The 17,951-nt window shown below is 40.4% G+C and overlaps 6 non-coding genes across 6 annotated transcripts; all 6 read right to left on the bottom strand.

Annotated features, from left to right (window-relative positions):
• Positions 1-2,719: 2,719 nt before the first annotated feature.
• trnal-cag (transfer RNA leucine (anticodon CAG)) lies at positions 2,720-2,802 on the bottom strand. The gene has a single exon. It is a non-coding gene; the product is annotated as a tRNA-Leu (tRNA).
• Positions 2,803-3,841: 1,039 nt separating this feature from the next.
• Positions 3,842-3,924, bottom strand: trnal-cag (transfer RNA leucine (anticodon CAG)). Its single transcript has one exon. It is a non-coding gene; the product is annotated as a tRNA-Leu (tRNA).
• Positions 3,925-7,075: 3,151 nt separating this feature from the next.
• On the bottom strand, positions 7,076-7,158 carry trnal-cag (transfer RNA leucine (anticodon CAG)). The gene has a single exon. It is a non-coding gene; the product is annotated as a tRNA-Leu (tRNA).
• Positions 7,159-8,197: 1,039 nt separating this feature from the next.
• Positions 8,198-8,280, bottom strand: trnal-cag (transfer RNA leucine (anticodon CAG)). The gene has a single exon. It is a non-coding gene; the product is annotated as a tRNA-Leu (tRNA).
• A 7,284-nt stretch (positions 8,281-15,564) lies between these two features.
• On the bottom strand, positions 15,565-15,647 carry trnal-cag (transfer RNA leucine (anticodon CAG)). The gene has a single exon. It is a non-coding gene; the product is annotated as a tRNA-Leu (tRNA).
• A 1,745-nt stretch (positions 15,648-17,392) lies between these two features.
• Positions 17,393-17,475, bottom strand: trnal-cag (transfer RNA leucine (anticodon CAG)). Its single transcript has one exon. It is a non-coding gene; the product is annotated as a tRNA-Leu (tRNA).
• Between the last annotated feature and the right edge of the window lie 476 nt (positions 17,476-17,951).

Genomic DNA, 17,951 nt, shown 5'->3' with positions numbered 1-17,951 from the left:
TTATGATTCTGGGGAGACGTTCTATCTCTTCCGCTAGATGTCCTCTTTGAGTAGAGCTGTGAATCGTTCAAATCCCGCGAGAATTGACCCTATGGGAGTGAAATTAGTGCGTGCCACGAGAAAATAGGCTGTGCGTAGGGGCGCGAATTGGTCCCAGCCATTCCTTTGTTCCAGCACTCAAGAGAGGGGCAGACGATGGCCGATTGAATTGAAGTTTGTTTTGTGTGTCTAAAACATCATAAAGCTTGCTTCTGCACTTAGTTTGACCTGTTTAGTCGACATATAATATGTAATTTTGAAGTTTTGATGCGCAACTTTTCCGGACCAGAGGACGTTTTGGGTGCATTTCAGCTGATGTTATTAGCAGTAGCTAATACAAAGACGCAAGACTTGAAACCAAACGATGTATTGGGTAAGTCTGAAGCCTTCCAGAACATTCTGAACGAAGACCATCGAAGGTAAGGGAATATTTATGCTTAAATCTGTGTTTCTGTTGACTCCAACATTACGTAGAAATGTAGCTTGGAACTGAGCGCCGTCTCAGCATATTGAATAGTGTGCGATTTCTGTAACGTTAAAAGTAAATCTAACAAAGCGGTTGCATAAAGAAGCAGTGTATCTTTCTAACTATATGTAGAACATGTATATTTAGTCAAAGTTTATGATGTCTATTTACGTTACCTTGCCGCGCTACCTAGATTTCCTGCGGGCATTTTTGAGTAATTTCTGAACGTGAACTCACTGTAAATGGACATTTATGGATATAAATGGCATATTATTGAAAAAAAAAATGTACTGTGTAACATGTCATATTACTGTCATCTGATGAAGATTTTCAAAAGGTTAGTGAACGATTTATTTTTTAATCCTGCGTTTGTTGATTGCATGTTTTGGCTATTCAAATGAGCTGTGTCTGGTGGTGGTTTTACATATATATGTGCTATGTTTTCGCCGTAAAACATTTTAGAAATCTGACTTGCTGGCTAGATGAACAAGGTGTTTATCTTTCATTTGAGCTATGGACTTGGACTTGTTAATGTGTGGAGGTTAAATATTTGTAAGAATATTTTTGCGTTCCATGCGCCACCGTTTCAGCTGAACGTGGGAGGGTTGATTCCCAATTGGGAACCAATATCGTAGACAGGTTAACCTCAATATGGCCTTCAATGGGAAAGAGTAGTAAATCGCCATTGAATGAGCGCTAAACTGGCATCAGAATATGGCCATTCTGATATAAATGATAAAATTCCTCAGATAAGACTGAAAAAGTGTCTGGAAATATCAGCAACCATCAGGGTAAGAGTGACAACAGGTCCACATGGGGGAAATCCTTACAAATGGCTTAATGGGTCATTTCAACGCAATCGTGTTATTATTTATTTTTAGGGTTTAACAAGGCAGCTCACCTGTGACTTGACATTAGATGCGGCGACTTCGATTACCCTGCAGACGATATTTTTGTTCTTCCCGCCAATACAATCCACTGACAACGACCGACGAGTTCTGCGTTCCGAGATTATTTTTGTTATTTGCCTGTTTGGGGCCCGCCTGTGAAATTGCGCGATTCTTGCAATTCTCTTTCAGCCTCTCATCAACTAGCTGTTTTTGCAGAATATTAAAAATATGATAGTTATTCACTACTCATATTAACTAGGTGTCATTTACGTTACCTTAAGTCATTTATTTTTCAAACTGGATTTTACAAAGGTGCATGACATGCAGGCGCTAAAAAATTGTCAGGAGGGGGTTTCAAACCATGCCTATAGGGGAGTCTGCGACCTGAATGACTTAATGGTTATTTTCAATGCAATCGAGTTTTTTCTTTTTCTTTTAGGGTTTAACAAGGTTTTTCACCTGTTACCTGTGGCTTGACTTTAGATGTGGCCAGTTCGATTACCCTGCAGCCTAAGAGTGTCTTCAGAATATGGCCAATTTGACATGAATTTAAAAATGCCTCAGATAGGACCAAAAAAGTGTCCGGAGCTTCCCGTCAGGGTAAGAGTGACAACAGGTTTCCACATGTCAAAATGGGGGAAATCTTAGCAAATGGCTTCATGGTTATTCATGAGAATCGTGTTGTTGTATTGTTGAGTGTATCATGGGATCTCACCTGAAATCTGTGGCTTGACTACAAACCTGTAACCTATGCTACTGTGGCCTATAGAGCTAGAAGGCTGGATAACCAGGTGTGTAAAGGTGTGAAGTGGGATAGATGGCCTGCAGTCCTATCCCAAATGGACAACTAATCCCTATGTACTTGCGGAGATCTGAGAGGATGCGATTGGTATAAGAAACACGACTAAACTTCAACCTCCGGAGGGGTCAAAAAAAAGCATTTTCGTTGTCGGCAGGATTTGAACCTGCGCAGGAAGATCCTAATGGATTTCTAGTCCATCGCCTTAACCACTCGGCCACGACAACGTTGACAGAAGAATACAGGCTTGTTAGGAGTGAATGGGCCAACAGGCATAGCCTACAGAAAGTGAAATTTAACAACTGAAAGATAATGCATTATAATGCAATAACACAAAATGTTCCCCTCATTCATTTGTTATTAAGTCCAGCTGTTTTCTTATTTAACCTTGATCTTTGCTCAGCTCCAGAAGGTCTGCATTTGAGAGTGTTTATTATGAATTGTTATTTCACTGTGTGAAGTTGTTATTTCATCATTCTTATTATTACTGCTGAGCAGCATGACTCCTGAGAGGCACTAAGAAACTGTCAGAAGTGGGATTTGAACCCACGCCTCCATGGGAGACTGCGACCTGAACGCAGCGCCTTAGACCGCTCGGCCATCCTGACTACAGCACAGTAACTGGGTATCGGTTTAAAGTGTATGCGGTAAAAGTAGAAGTATGAACAAAGCTCTAAAATCACCACAGAGACCAGAACAACTATGCACGATACTGACTTGCACTTTCAATAGTCATTTGTTTTTATAAATTAAAAAGTCCAGTCATTGATTTAACCTCAATATGGCCTTCAATGGGAAAGAGTAGTAAATCGCCATTGAATGAGCGCTAAACTGGCATCAGAATATGGCCATTCTGATATAAATGATAAAATTCCTCAGATAAGACTGAAAAAGTGTCTGGAAATATCAGCAACCATCAGGGTAAGAGTGACAACAGGTCCACATGGGGGAAATCCTTACAAATGGCTTAATGGGTCATTTCAACGCAATCGTGTTATTATTTATTTTTAGGGTTTAACAAGGCAGCTCACCTGTGACTTGACATTAGATGCGGCGACTTCGATTACCCTGCAGACGATATTCTTGTTCTTCCCGCCAATACAATCCACTGACAACGACCGACGAGTTCTGCGTTCCGAGATCATTTTTGTTATTTGCCTGTTTGGGGCCCGCCTGTGAAATTGCGCGATTCTTGCAATTCTCTTTCAGCCTCTCATCAACTAGCTGTTTTTGCAGAATATTAAAAATAGGATAGTTATTCACTACTCATATTAACTAGGTGTCATTTACGTTACCTTAAGTCATTTATTTTTCAACTGGATTTTACAAAGGTGCATGACATGCAGGCGCTAAAAAGTTGTCAGGAGGGGGTTTCCAACCATGCCTATAGGGGAGTCTGCGACCTGAATGACTTAATGGTTATTTTCAATGCAATCAAGTTTTTTATTTTTATTTTAGGGTTTAACAAGGTTTCTCACCTGTTACCTGTGGCTTGACTTTAGATGTGGCCAGTTCGATTACCCTGCAGACTATAAGAGTGTCTTCAGAATATGGCCAATTTGACATGAATTTAAAAATGCCTCAGATAGGGTCTGCATTTGAGAGTGTTTATTATGAATTGTTATTTCACTGTGTGAACTAAAAAACTGTCAGAAGTGGGATTTGAACCCACGCCTCCATGGGAGACTGCGACCTGAACGCAGCGCCTTAGACCACTCGGCCATCCTGACTACAGCACAGTAACTGGGTATCGGGTTAAAGTGTATGCGTTAAAAGTAGAAATATGAACAACGCTCTAAAATCACCACAGAGACCAGAACAACTATGCACGATACTGACTTGCACTTTCAATAGTCATTTGTTTTTACAAATTAAAAAGTCCAGTCATTGATTTAAAACCTGTTTAGGATATGGCAGACATATGCCCCCTTTGGAGAGATTGGGTACCCCTAGTAAACTGAAAAAAAAATCTGTCAACAATTGCTAATATATGCAAATAAAAATTATTATTGGATAGAAAACACTCTAAAGATTCTATAACCGTTGGAATTATGTCTGTAAGTATAGTAGAACTCACAGGGCAGGCATTCTTCCAAACTAGTTTTTGTGGCCATGAAAGTTGGAGCAACTTTGACGTCATGGCCCCCACCCTTCCCAACCAGTTATGATTCTGGGGAGACGTTCTATCTCTTCCGCTAGATGTCCTCTTTGAGTAGAGCTGTGAATCGTTCAAATCCCGCGAGAATTGACCCTATGGGAGTGAAATTAGTGCGTGCCACGAGAAAATAGGCTGTGCGTAGGGGCGCGAATTGGTCCCAGCCATTCCTTTGTTCCAGCACTCAAGAGAGGGGCAGACGATGGCCGATTGAATTGAAGTTTGTTTTGTGTGTCTAAAACATCATAAAGCTTGCTTCTGCACTTAGTTTGACCTGTTTAGTCGACATATAATATGTAATTTTGAAGTTTTGATGCGCAACTTTTCCGGACCAGAGGACGTTTTGGGTGCATTTCAGCTGATGTTATTAGCAGTAGCTAATACAAAGACGCAAGACTTGAAACCAAACGATGTATTGGGTAAGTCTGAAGCCTTCCAGAACATTCTGAACGAAGACCATCGAAGGTAAGGGAATATTTATGCTTAAATCTGTGTTTCTGTTGACTCCAACATTACGTAGAAATGTAGCTTGGAACTGAGCGCCGTCTCAGCATATTGAATAGTGTGCGATTTCTGTAACGTTAAAAGTAAATCTAACAAAGCGGTTGCATAAAGAAGCAGTGTATCTTTCTAACTATATGTAGAACATGTATATTTAGTCAAAGTTTATGATGTCTATTTACGTTACCTTGCCGCGCTACCTAGATTTCCTGCGGGCATTTTTGAGTAATTTCTGAACGTGAACTCACTGTAAATGGACATTTATGGATATAAATGGCATATTATTGAAAAAAAAAATGTACTGTGTAACATGTCATATTACTGTCATCTGATGAAGATTTTCAAAAGGTTAGTGAACGATTTATTTTTTAATCCTGCGTTTGTTGATTGCATGTTTTGGCTATTCAAATGAGCTGTGTCTGGTGGTGGTTTTACATATATATGTGCTATGTTTTCGCCGTAAAACATTTTAGAAATCTGACTTGCTGGCTAGATGAACAAGGTGTTTATCTTTCATTTGAGCTATGGACTTGGACTTGTTAATGTGTGGAGGTTAAATATTTGTAAGAATATTTTTGCGTTCCATGCGCCACCGTTTCAGCTGAACGTGGGAGGGTTGATTCCCAATTGGGAACCAATATCGTAGACAGGTTAACCTCAATATGGCCTTCAATGGGAAAGAGTAGTAAATCGCCATTGAATGAGCGCTAAACTGGCATCAGAATATGGCCATTCTGATATAAATGATAAAATTCCTCAGATAAGACTGAAAAAGTGTCTGGAAATATCAGCAACCATCAGGGTAAGAGTGACAACAGGTCCACATGGGGGAAATCCTTACAAATGGCTTAATGGGTCATTTCAACGCAATCGTGTTATTATTTATTTTTAGGGTTTAACAAGGCAGCTCACCTGTGACTTGACATTAGATGCGGCGACTTCGATTACCCTGCAGACGATATTTTTGTTCTTCCCGCCAATACAATCCACTGACAACGACCGACGAGTTCTGCGTTCCGAGATTATTTTTGTTATTTGCCTGTTTGGGGCCCGCCTGTGAAATTGCGCGATTCTTGCAATTCTCTTTCAGCCTCTCATCAACTAGCTGTTTTTGCAGAATATTAAAAATATGATAGTTATTCACTACTCATATTAACTAGGTGTCATTTACGTTACCTTAAGTCATTTATTTTTCAAACTGGATTTTACAAAGGTGCATGACATGCAGGCGCTAAAAAATTGTCAGGAGGGGGTTTCAAACCATGCCTATAGGGGAGTCTGCGACCTGAATGACTTAATGGTTATTTTCAATGCAATCGAGTTTTTTCTTTTTCTTTTAGGGTTTAACAAGGTTTTTCACCTGTTACCTGTGGCTTGACTTTAGATGTGGCCAGTTCGATTACCCTGCAGCCTAAGAGTGTCTTCAGAATATGGCCAATTTGACATGAATTTAAAAATGCCTCAGATAGGACCAAAAAAGTGTCCGGAGCTTCCCGTCAGGGTAAGAGTGACAACAGGTTTCCACATGTCAAAATGGGGGAAATCTTAGCAAATGGCTTCATGGTTATTCATGAGAATCGTGTTGTTGTATTGTTGAGTGTATCATGGGATCTCACCTGAAATCTGTGGCTTGACTACAAACCTGTAACCTATGCTACTGTGGCCTATAGAGCTAGAAGGCTGGATAACCAGGTGTGTAAAGGTGTGAAGTGGGATAGATGGCCTGCAGTCCTATCCCAAATGGACAACTAATCCCTATGTACTTGCGGAGATCTGAGAGGATGCGATTGGTATAAGAAACACGACTAAACTTCAACCTCCGGAGGGGTCAAAAAAAAGCATTTTCGTTGTCGGCAGGATTTGAACCTGCGCAGGAAGATCCTAATGGATTTCTAGTCCATCGCCTTAACCACTCGGCCACGACAACGTTGACAGAAGAATACAGGCTTGTTAGGAGTGAATGGGCCAACAGGCATAGCCTACAGAAAGTGAAATTTAACAACTGAAAGATAATGCATTATAATGCAATAACACAAAATGTTCCCCTCATTCATTTGTTATTAAGTCCAGCTGTTTTCTTATTTAACCTTGATCTTTGCTCAGCTCCAGAAGGTCTGCATTTGAGAGTGTTTATTATGAATTGTTATTTCACTGTGTGAAGTTGTTATTTCATCATTCTTATTATTACTGCTGAGCAGCATGACTCCTGAGAGGCACTAAGAAACTGTCAGAAGTGGGATTTGAACCCACGCCTCCATGGGAGACTGCGACCTGAACGCAGCGCCTTAGACCGCTCGGCCATCCTGACTACAGCACAGTAACTGGGTATCGGTTTAAAGTGTATGCGGTAAAAGTAGAAGTATGAACAAAGCTCTAAAATCACCACAGAGACCAGAACAACTATGCACGATACTGACTTGCACTTTCAATAGTCATTTGTTTTTATAAATTAAAAAGTCCAGTCATTGATTTAACCTCAATATGGCCTTCAATGGGAAAGAGTAGTAAATCGCCATTGAATGAGCGCTAAACTGGCATCAGAATATGGCCATTCTGATATAAATGATAAAATTCCTCAGATAAGACTGAAAAAGTGTCTGGAAATATCAGCAACCATCAGGGTAAGAGTGACAACAGGTCCACATGGGGGAAATCCTTACAAATGGCTTAATGGGTCATTTCAACGCAATCGTGTTATTATTTATTTTTAGGGTTTAACAAGGCAGCTCACCTGTGACTTGACATTAGATGCGGCGACTTCGATTACCCTGCAGACGATATTCTTGTTCTTCCCGCCAATACAATCCACTGACAACGACCGACGAGTTCTGCGTTCCGAGATCATTTTTGTTATTTGCCTGTTTGGGGCCCGCCTGTGAAATTGCGCGATTCTTGCAATTCTCTTTCAGCCTCTCATCAACTAGCTGTTTTTGCAGAATATTAAAAATAGGATAGTTATTCACTACTCATATTAACTAGGTGTCATTTACGTTACCTTAAGTCATTTATTTTTCAACTGGATTTTACAAAGGTGCATGACATGCAGGCGCTAAAAAGTTGTCAGGAGGGGGTTTCCAACCATGCCTATAGGGGAGTCTGCGACCTGAATGACTTAATGGTTATTTTCAATGCAATCAAGTTTTTTATTTTTATTTTAGGGTTTAACAAGGTTTCTCACCTGTTACCTGTGGCTTGACTTTAGATGTGGCCAGTTCGATTACCCTGCAGACTATAAGAGTGTCTTCAGAATATGGCCAATTTGACATGAATTTAAAAATGCCTCAGATAGGGTCTGCATTTGAGAGTGTTTATTATGAATTGTTATTTCACTGTGTGAACTAAAAAACTGTCAGAAGTGGGATTTGAACCCACGCCTCCATGGGAGACTGCGACCTGAACGCAGCGCCTTAGACCACTCGGCCATCCTGACTACAGCACAGTAACTGGGTATCGGGTTAAAGTGTATGCGTTAAAAGTAGAAATATGAACAACGCTCTAAAATCACCACAGAGACCAGAACAACTATGCACGATACTGACTTGCACTTTCAATAGTCATTTGTTTTTACAAATTAAAAAGTCCAGTCATTGATTTAAAACCTGTTTAGGATATGGCAGACATATGCCCCCTTTGGAGAGATTGGGTACCCCTAGTAAACTGAAAAAAAAATCTGTCAACAATTGCTAATATATGCAAATAAAAATTATTATTGGATAGAAAACACTCTAAAGATTCTATAACCGTTGGAATTATGTCTGTAAGTATAGTAGAACTCACAGGGCAGGCATTCTTCCAAACTAGTTTTTGTGGCCATGAAAGTTGGAGCAACTTTGACGTCATGGCCCCCACCCTTCCCAACCAGTTATGATTCTGGGGAGACTTTCTATCTCTTCCGCTAGATGTCATCTTTCAGTAGAGCTTTGAATCGTTCAAATCCCGCGAGAATTGACCCTATGGGAGTGAAATTAGTGCGTGCCACGAGAAAATAGGCTGTGCGTAGGGGCGCGAATTGGTCCCAGCCATTCCTTTGTTCCAGCACTCAAGAGAGGGGCAGACGATGGCCGATTGAATTGAAGTTTGTTTTGTGTGTCTAAAACATCATAAAGCTTGCTTCTGCACTTAGTTTGACCTGTTTAGTCGACATATAATATGTAATTTTGAAGTTTTGATGCGCAACTTTTCCGGACCAGAGGACGTTTTGGGTGCATTTCAGCTGATGTTATTAGCCTGTTAGATCTCTAGGGGCGCTATTTCATTTTTGGATAAAAAACGTTCCCGTTTTAAGCGCGATATTTTGTCACGAAAAGATGCTCGACTATGCATATTCTTGACAGTTTTGGAAAGAAAACACTCTGAAGTTTCAGAATCTGCAAAGATTTTGTCTGTAAGTGCCCCAGAACTCATTCTACAGGCGAAACCAAGATGATGCATCAACCAGGAATTAGCAGAATTTCTGAAGCTCTGTTTTCCATTGTCTCCTTATATGGCTGTGATTGCGCAAGGAATGAGCCTACACTTTCTGTCGTTCGCCCAAGGTCTTATTAGCATTGTGACGTATTTGTAGGCATATCATTGGAAGATTGACCATAAGAGACTACATTTTCCAAGTGTCCGCCTGGTGTCCTGCGTGGAATTCGGTGCGCAATTGCCAGCTGCTTGTACTTTACCATTTGATTCAGGGGAGAAAGCATGTGTCCAAGAACGATGTATCAATGAAGAGATATGTGAAAAACACCTTGATGATTGATTCTAAACAACGTTTGCCATGTTTTCAGTCGATATTATGGAGTTAATTTGGAAAAAAGTTTGCGTTTTGAGGACTGAATTTTCGGTTTTCTTTTGGTAGCCAAATGTGATGTATAAAACGGAGCTATTTCTAATACACAAAGAATCTTTTTGGAAAAACTGAGCATCTGCTATCCAACTGAGAGTATCCTCATTGAAAACATCAGAAGTTCTTCAAAGGTAAATTATTTTATTTGAAGGCTTTTATGTTTTTGTTGAAATGTTGCGTGCTGGATGCTAACGCTAATGCTAACGCTAAATCCTTTGTTTGCTAGCTACTGTTACACAAATGATTGTTTTCCTATGGTTGAGAAGCATATTTTGAAAATCTGAGATGACAGTGTTGTTTACAAAAGGCTAAGCTTGCGAGATGGCATATTTATTTCATTTCATTTGCGATTTTCATGAATAGTTAACGTTGCGTTATGGTAATGAGCTTGAGGCTGTAGTCACGATACCGGATCCGGGTTTGGGAGATCAGAGAGGTTAACTAGGTGTCATTTACGTTACCTTAAGTCATTTATTTTTCAACTGGATTTTACAAAGGTGCATGACATGCAGGCGCTAAAAAGTTGTCAGGAGGGGGTTTCAAACCATGCCTATAGGGGAGTCTGCGACCTGAATGACTTAATGGTTATTTTCAATGCAATCGAGTTTTTCTTTTTCTTTTAGGGTTTAACAAGGTTTCTCACCTGTTACCTGTGGCTTGACTTTAGATGTGGCCAGTTCGATTACCCTGCAGACTATAAGAGTGTCTTCAGAATATGGCCAATTTGACATGAATTTAAAAATGCCTCAGATAGGGTCTGCATTTGAGAGTGTTTATTATGAATTGTTATTTCACTGTGTGAACTAAAAAACTGTCAGAAGTGGGATTTGAACCCATGCCTCCATGGGAGACTGCGACCTGAACGCAGCGCCTTAGACCGCTCGGCCATCCTGACTACAGCACAGTAACTGGGTATCGGGTTAAAGTGTATGCGTTAAAAGTAGAAATATGAACAACGCTCTAAAATCACCACAGAGACCAGAACAACTATGCACGATACTGACTTGCACTTTCAATAGTCATTTGTTTTTACAAATTAAAAAGTCCAGTCATTGATTTAAAACCTGTTAAGGATATGGCAGACATATGCCCCCTTTGGAGAGATTGGGTACCCCTAGTAAACTGAAAAAAAAATCTGTCAACAATTACTAATATATGCAAATAAAAATTATTATTGGATAGAAAACACTCTAAAGATTCTAAAACCGTTGGAATTATGTCTGTAAGTATAGCAGAACTCACAGGGCAGGCATTCTTCCAAACTAGTTTTTGTGGCCATGAAAGTTGGAGCAACTTTGACGTCATGGCCCCCACCCTTCCCAACCAGTTATGATTCTGGGGAGACTTTCTATATCTTCCGCTAGATGTCCTCTTTCAGTAGAGCTTTGAATCGTTCAAATCCCGCAAGAATTGACCCTATGGGAGTGAAATTAGTGCGTGCCACGAGAAAATAGGCTGTGCGTAGGGGCGCGAATTGGTCCCAGCCATTCCTTTGTTCCAGCACTCAAGAGAGGGGCAGACGATGGCCGATTGAATTGAAGTTTGTTTTGTGTGTCTAAAACATCATAAAGCTTGCTTCTGCACTTAGTTTGACCTGTTTAGTCGACATATAATATGTAATTTTGAAGTTTTGATGCGCAACTTTTCCGGACCAGAGGACGTTTTGGGTGCATTTCAGCTGATGTTATTAGCAGTAGCTAATACAAAGACGCAAGACTTGAAACCAAACGATGTATTGGGTAAGTCTGAAGCCTTCCAGAACATTCTGAACGAAGACCATCGAAGGTAAGGGAATATTTATGCTTAAATCTGTGTTTCTGTTGACTCCAACATTACGTAGAAATGTAGCTTGGAACTGAGCGCCGTCTCAGCATATTGAATAGTGTGCGATTTCTGTAACGTTAAAAGTAAATCTAACAAAGCGGTTGCATAAAGAAGCAGTGTATCTTTCTAACTATATGTAGAACATGTATATTTAGTCAAAGTTTATGATGTCTATTTACGTTACCTTGCCGCGCTACCTAGATTTCCTGCGGGCATTTTTGAGTAATTTCTGAACGTGAACTCACTGTAAATGGACATTTATGGATATAAATGGCATATTATTGAGAAAAAAAAATGTACTGTGTAACATGTCATATTACTGTCATCTGATGAAGATTTTCAAAAGGTTAGTGAACGATTTATTTTTTAATCCTGCGTTTGTTGATTGCATGTTTTGGCTATTCAAATGAGCTGTGTCTGGTGGTGGTTTTACATATATATGTGCTATGTTTTCGCCGTAAAACATTTTAGAAATCTGACTTGCTGGCTAGATGAACAAGGTGTTTATCTTTCATTTGAGCTATGGACTTGGACTTGTTAATGTGTGGAGGTTAAATATTTTTAAGAATATTTTTGCGTTCCATGCGCCACCGTTTCAGCTGAACGTGGGAGGGTTGATTACCAATTGGGAACCAATATCGTAGACAGGTTAACCTCAATATGGCCTTCAATGGGAAAGAGTAGTAAATCGCCATTGAATGAGCGCTAAACTGGCATCAGAATATGGCCATTCTGATATAAATGATAAAATTCCTCAGATAAGACTGAAAAAGTGTCTGGAAATATCAGCAACCATCAGGGTAAGAGTGACAACAGGTCCACATGGGGGAAATCCTTACAAATGGCTTAATGGGTCATTTCAACGCAATCGTGTTATTATTTATTTTTAGGGTTTAACAAGGCAGCTCACCTGTGACTTGACATTAGATTTGGCGACTTCGATTACCCTGCAGACGATATTTTTGTTCTTCCCGCCAATACAATCCACTGACAACGACCGACGAGTTCTGCGTTCCGAGATTATTTTTGTTATTTGCCTGTTTGGGGCCCGCCTGTGAAATTGCGCGATTCTTGCAATTCTCTTTCAGCCTCTCATCAACTAGCTGTTTTTGCAGAATATTAAAAATACGATAGTTATTCACTACTCATATTAACTAGGTGTCATTTACGTTACCTTAAGTCATTTATTTTTCAACTGGATTTTACAAAGGTGCATGACATGCAGGCGCTAAAAAGTTGTCAGGAGGGGGTTTCAAACCATGCCTATAGGGGAGTCTGCGACCTGAATGACTTAATGGTTATTTTCAATGCAATCGAGTTTTTTCTTTTTCTTTTAGGGTTTAACAAGGTTTCTCACCTGTTACCTGTGGCTTGACTTTAGATGTGGCCAGTTCGATTACCCTGCAGCCTAAGAGTGTCTTCAGAATATGGCCAATTTGACATGAATTTAAAAATGCCTCAGTTAGGACCAAAAAAGTGTCTGGAGCTTCCCGTCAGGGTAAGAGTGACAACAGGTTTCCACATGTCAAAATGGGGGAAATCTTAGCAAATGGCTTCATGGTTATTCATGAGAATCGTGTTGTTGTATTGTTGAGTGTATCATGGGATCTCACCTGAAATCTGTGGCTTGACTACAAACCTGTAACCTATGCTACTGTGGCCTATAGAGCTAGAAGGCTGGATAACCAGGTGTGTAAAGGTGTGAAGTGGGACAGATGGCCTGCAGTCCTATCCCAAATGGACAACTAATCCCTATGTACTTGCGGAGATCTGAGAGGATGCGATTGGTATAAGAAACACGACTAAACTTCAACCTCCGGAGGGGTCAAAAAAATGCATTTTCGTTGTCGGCAGGATTTGAACCTGTGCAGGAAGATCCTAATGGATTTCTAGTCCATCGCCTTAACCACTCGGCCACGACAACATTGACAGAAGAAAACAAGCTTGTTAGGAGTGAATGGGCCAACAGGCATAGCCTACAGAAAGTGAAATTTAACAACTGAAAGATAATGCAGTAACTCATTATAATGCAATAACACAAAATGTTCCCCTCATTCATTTGTTATTAAGTCCAGCTGTTTTCTTATTTAACCTTGATCTTTGCTCAGCTCCAGAAGGTCTGCATTTGAGAGTGTTTATTATGAATTGTTATTTCACTGTGTGAAGTTGTTATTTCATCATTCTTATTATTACTGCTGAGCAGCATGACTCCTGAGAGGCACTAAAAAACTGTCAGAAGTGGGATTTGAACCCACGCCTCCATGGGAAACTGCGACCTGAACGCAGCGCCTTAGGCCGCTCGGCCATCCTGACTACCCCACAGTAACTGGGTATCGGGTTAAAGTGTATGCGGTAAAAGTAGAAATATGAACAACGCTCTAAAATCACCACAGAGACCAGAACAACTATGCACGATACTGACTTGCACTTTCAATAGTCATTTGTTTTTATGAATTAAAAAGTCCAGTCATTGATTTAACCTCAATATGGCCTTCAATGGGAAAGAGTAGTAAATCGTCATTGAATGAGCGCTAAACTGGCATCAGAATATGGCCATTCTGATATAAATGATAAAATTCCTCAGATAAGACTGAAAAAGTGTCTGGAAATATCAGCAACCATCAGGGTAAGAGTGACAACAGGTCCACATGGGGGAAATCCTTACAAATGGCTTAATGGGTCATTTCAACGCAAGCGTGTTATTATTTATTTTTAGGGTTTAACAAGGCAGCTCACCTGTGACTTGACATTAGATGCGGCGACTTCGATTACCCTGCAGACGATATTTTTGTTCTTCCCGCCAATACAATCCACTGACAACGACCGACGAGTTCTGCGTTTCGAGATTATTTTTGTTATTTGCCTGTTTGGGGCCCGCCTGTGAAATTGCGCGATTCTTGCAATTCTCTTTCAGCCTCTCATCAACTAGCTGTTTTTGCAGAATATTACAAATACGATAGTTATTCACTACTCATATTAACTAGGTGTCATTTACGTTACCTTAAGTCATTCATTTTTCAACTGGATTTTACAAAGGTGCATGACATGCAGGCGCTAAAAAGTTGTCAGGAGGGGGTTTCAAACCATGCCTATAGGGGAGTCTGCGACCTGAATGACTTAATGGTTATTTTCAATGCAATCAAGTTTTTTCTTTTTCTTTTAGGGTTTAACAAGGTTTCTCACCTGTTACCTGTGGCTTGACTTTAGATGTGGCCAGTTCGATTACCCTGCAGCCTAAGAGTGTCTTCAGAATATGGCCAATTTGACATTAATTTAAAAATGCCTCAGTTAGGACCAAAAAAGTGTCTGGAGCTTCCCGTCAGGGTAAGAGTGACAACAGGTTTCCACATGTCAAAATGGGGGAAATCTTAGCAAATGGCTTCATGGTTATTCATGAGAATCGTGTTGTTGTATTGTTGAGTGTATCATGGGATCTCACCTGAAATCTGTGGCTTGACTACAAACCTGTAACCTATGCTACTGTGGCCTATAGAGCTAGAAGGCTGGATAACCAGGTGTGTAAAGGTGTGAAGTGGGACAGATGGCCTGCAGTCCTATCCCAAATGGACAACTAATCCATATGTACTTGCGGAGATCTGAGAGGATGCGATTGGTATAAGAAACACGACTAAACTTCAACCTCCGGAGGGGTCAAAAAAATGCATTTTCGTTGTCGGCAGGATTTGAACCTGCGCAGGAAGATCCTAATGGATTTCTAGTCCATCGCCTTAACCACACGGCCACGACAACGTGGACAGAAGAAAACAAGCTTGTTAGGAGTGAATGGGCCAACAGGCATAGCCTACAGAAAGTGAAATTTAACAACTGAAAGATAATGCAGTAACTCATTATAATGCAATAACACAAAATGTTCCCCTCATTCATTTGTTATTAAGTCCAGCTGTTTTCTTATTTAACCTTGATCTTTGCTCAGCTCCAGAAGGTCTGCATTTGAGAGTGTTTATTATGAATTGTTATTTCACTGTGTGAAGTTGTTATTTCATCATTCTTATTATTACTGCTGAGCAGCATGACTCCTGAGAGGCACTAAAAAACTGTCAGAAGTGGGATTTGAACCCACGCCTCCATGGGAGACTGCGACCTGAACGCAGCGCCTTAGACCGCTCGGCCATCCTGACTACAGCACAGTAACGGGGTATCGGGTTAAAGTGTATGCGGTAAAAGTAGAAATATGAACAACGCTCTAAAATCACCACAGAGACCAGAACAACTATGCACGATACTGACTTGCACTTTCAATAGTCATTTGTTTTTATAAATTAAAAAGTCCAGTCATTGATTTAACCTCAATATGGCCTTCAATGGGAAAGAGTAGTAAATCGTCATTGAATGAGCGCTAAACTGGCATCAGAATATGGCCATTCTGATATAAATTATAAAATTCCTCAGATAAGACTGAAAAAGTGTCTGGAAATATCAGCAACCATCAGGGTAAGAGTGACAACAGGTCCACATGGGGGAAATCCTTACAAATGGCTTAATGAGTCATTTCAACGCAATCGTGTTATTATTTATTTTCAGGGTTTAACAAGGCAGCTCACCTGTGATTTGACATTAGATGCGGCGACTTTGATTACCCTGCAGACGATATTTTTGTTCTTCCCGCCAATACAATCCACTGACAACGACCGACGAGTTCTGCGTTCCGAGATTATTTTTGTTATTTGCCTGTTTGGGGCCCGCCTGTGAAATTGCGCGATTCTTGCAATTCTCTTTCAGCCTCTCATCAACTAGCTGTTTTTGCAGAATATTACAAATACGATAGTTATTCACTACTCATATTAACTAGGTGTCATTTACGTTACCTTAAGTCATTCATTTTTCAACTGGATTTTACAAAGGTGCATGACATGCAGGCGCTAAAAAGTTGTCAGGAGGGGGTTTCAAACCATGCCTATAGGGGAGTCTGCGACCTGAATGACTTAATGGTTATTTTCAATGCAATCGAGTTTTTCTTTTTCTTTTAGGGTTTAACAAGGTTTCTCACCTGTTACCTGTGGCTTGACTTTAGATGTGGCCAGTTCGATTACCCTGCAGACTATAAGAGTGTCTTCAGAATATGGCCAATTTGACATGAATTTAAAAATGCCTCAGATAGGACCAAAAAAGTGTCTGGAGCTTCCCGTCAGGGTAAGAGTGACAACAGGTTTCCACATGTCAAAATGGGGGAAATCTTAGCAAATGGCTTCATGGTTATTCATGAGAATCGTGTTGTTGTATTGTTGAGTGTATCATGGGATCTCACCTGAAATCTGTGGCTTGACTACAAACCTGTAACCTATGCTACTGTGGCCTATAGAGCTAGAAGGCTGGATAACCAGGTGTGTAAAGGTGTGAAGTGGGACAGATGGCCTGCAGTCCTATCCCAAATGGACAACTAATCCATATGTACTTGCGGAGATCTGAGAGGATGCGATTGGTATAAGAAACACGACTAAACTTCAACCTCCGGAGGGGTCAAAAAAATGCATTTTCGTTGTCGGCAGGATTTGAACCTGCGCAGGAAGATCCTAATGGATTTCTAGTCCATCGCCTTAACCACACGGCCACGACAACGTTGACAGAAGAAAACAAGCTTGTTAGGAGTGAATGGGCCAACAGGCATAGCCTACAGAAAGTGAAATTTAACAACTGAAAGATAATGCAGTAACTCATTATAATGCAATAACACAAAATGTTCCCCTCATTCATTTGTTATTAAGTCCAGCTGTTTTCTTATTTAACCTTGATCTTTGCTCAGCTCCAGAAGGTCTGCATTTGAGAGTGTTTATTATGAATTGTTATTTCACTGTGTGAAGTTGTTATTTCATCATTCTTATTATTACTGCTGAGCAGCATGACTCCTGAGAGGCACTAAAAAAACTGTCAGAAGTGGGATTTGAACCCACGCCTCCATGGGAGACTGCGACCTGAACGCAGCGCCTTAGACCGCTCGGCCATCCTGACTACAGCACAGTAACGGGGTATCGGGTTAAAGTGTATGCGGTAAAAGTAGAAATATGAACAACGCTCTAAAATCACCACAGAGACCAGAACAACTATGCACGATACTGACTTGCACTTTCAATAGTCATTTGTTTTTATAAATTAAAAAGTCCAGTCATTGATTTAACCTCAATATGGCCTTCAATGGGAAAGAGTAGTAAATCGTCATTGAATGAGCGCTAAACTGGCATCAGAATATGGCCATTCTGATATAAATTATAAAATTCCTCAGATAAGACTGAAAAAGTGTCTGGAAATATCAGCAACCATCAGGGTAAGAGTGACAACAGGTCCACATGGGGGAAATCCTTACAAATGGCTTAATGAGTCATTTCAACGCAATCGTGTTATTATTTATTTTCAGGGTTTAACAAGGCAGCTCACCTGTGATTTGACATTAGATGCGGCGACTTTGATTACCCTGCAGACGATATTTT

This window comes from Oncorhynchus mykiss, chromosome 16, assembly GCF_057628025.1.
Source record: "Oncorhynchus mykiss isolate SJ-2025 chromosome 16, ASM5762802v1, whole genome shotgun sequence".
NCBI lineage: Eukaryota > Metazoa > Chordata > Actinopteri > Salmoniformes > Salmonidae > Oncorhynchus > Oncorhynchus mykiss.
This window is presented reverse-complemented; position numbering and strand designations above follow the sequence as displayed.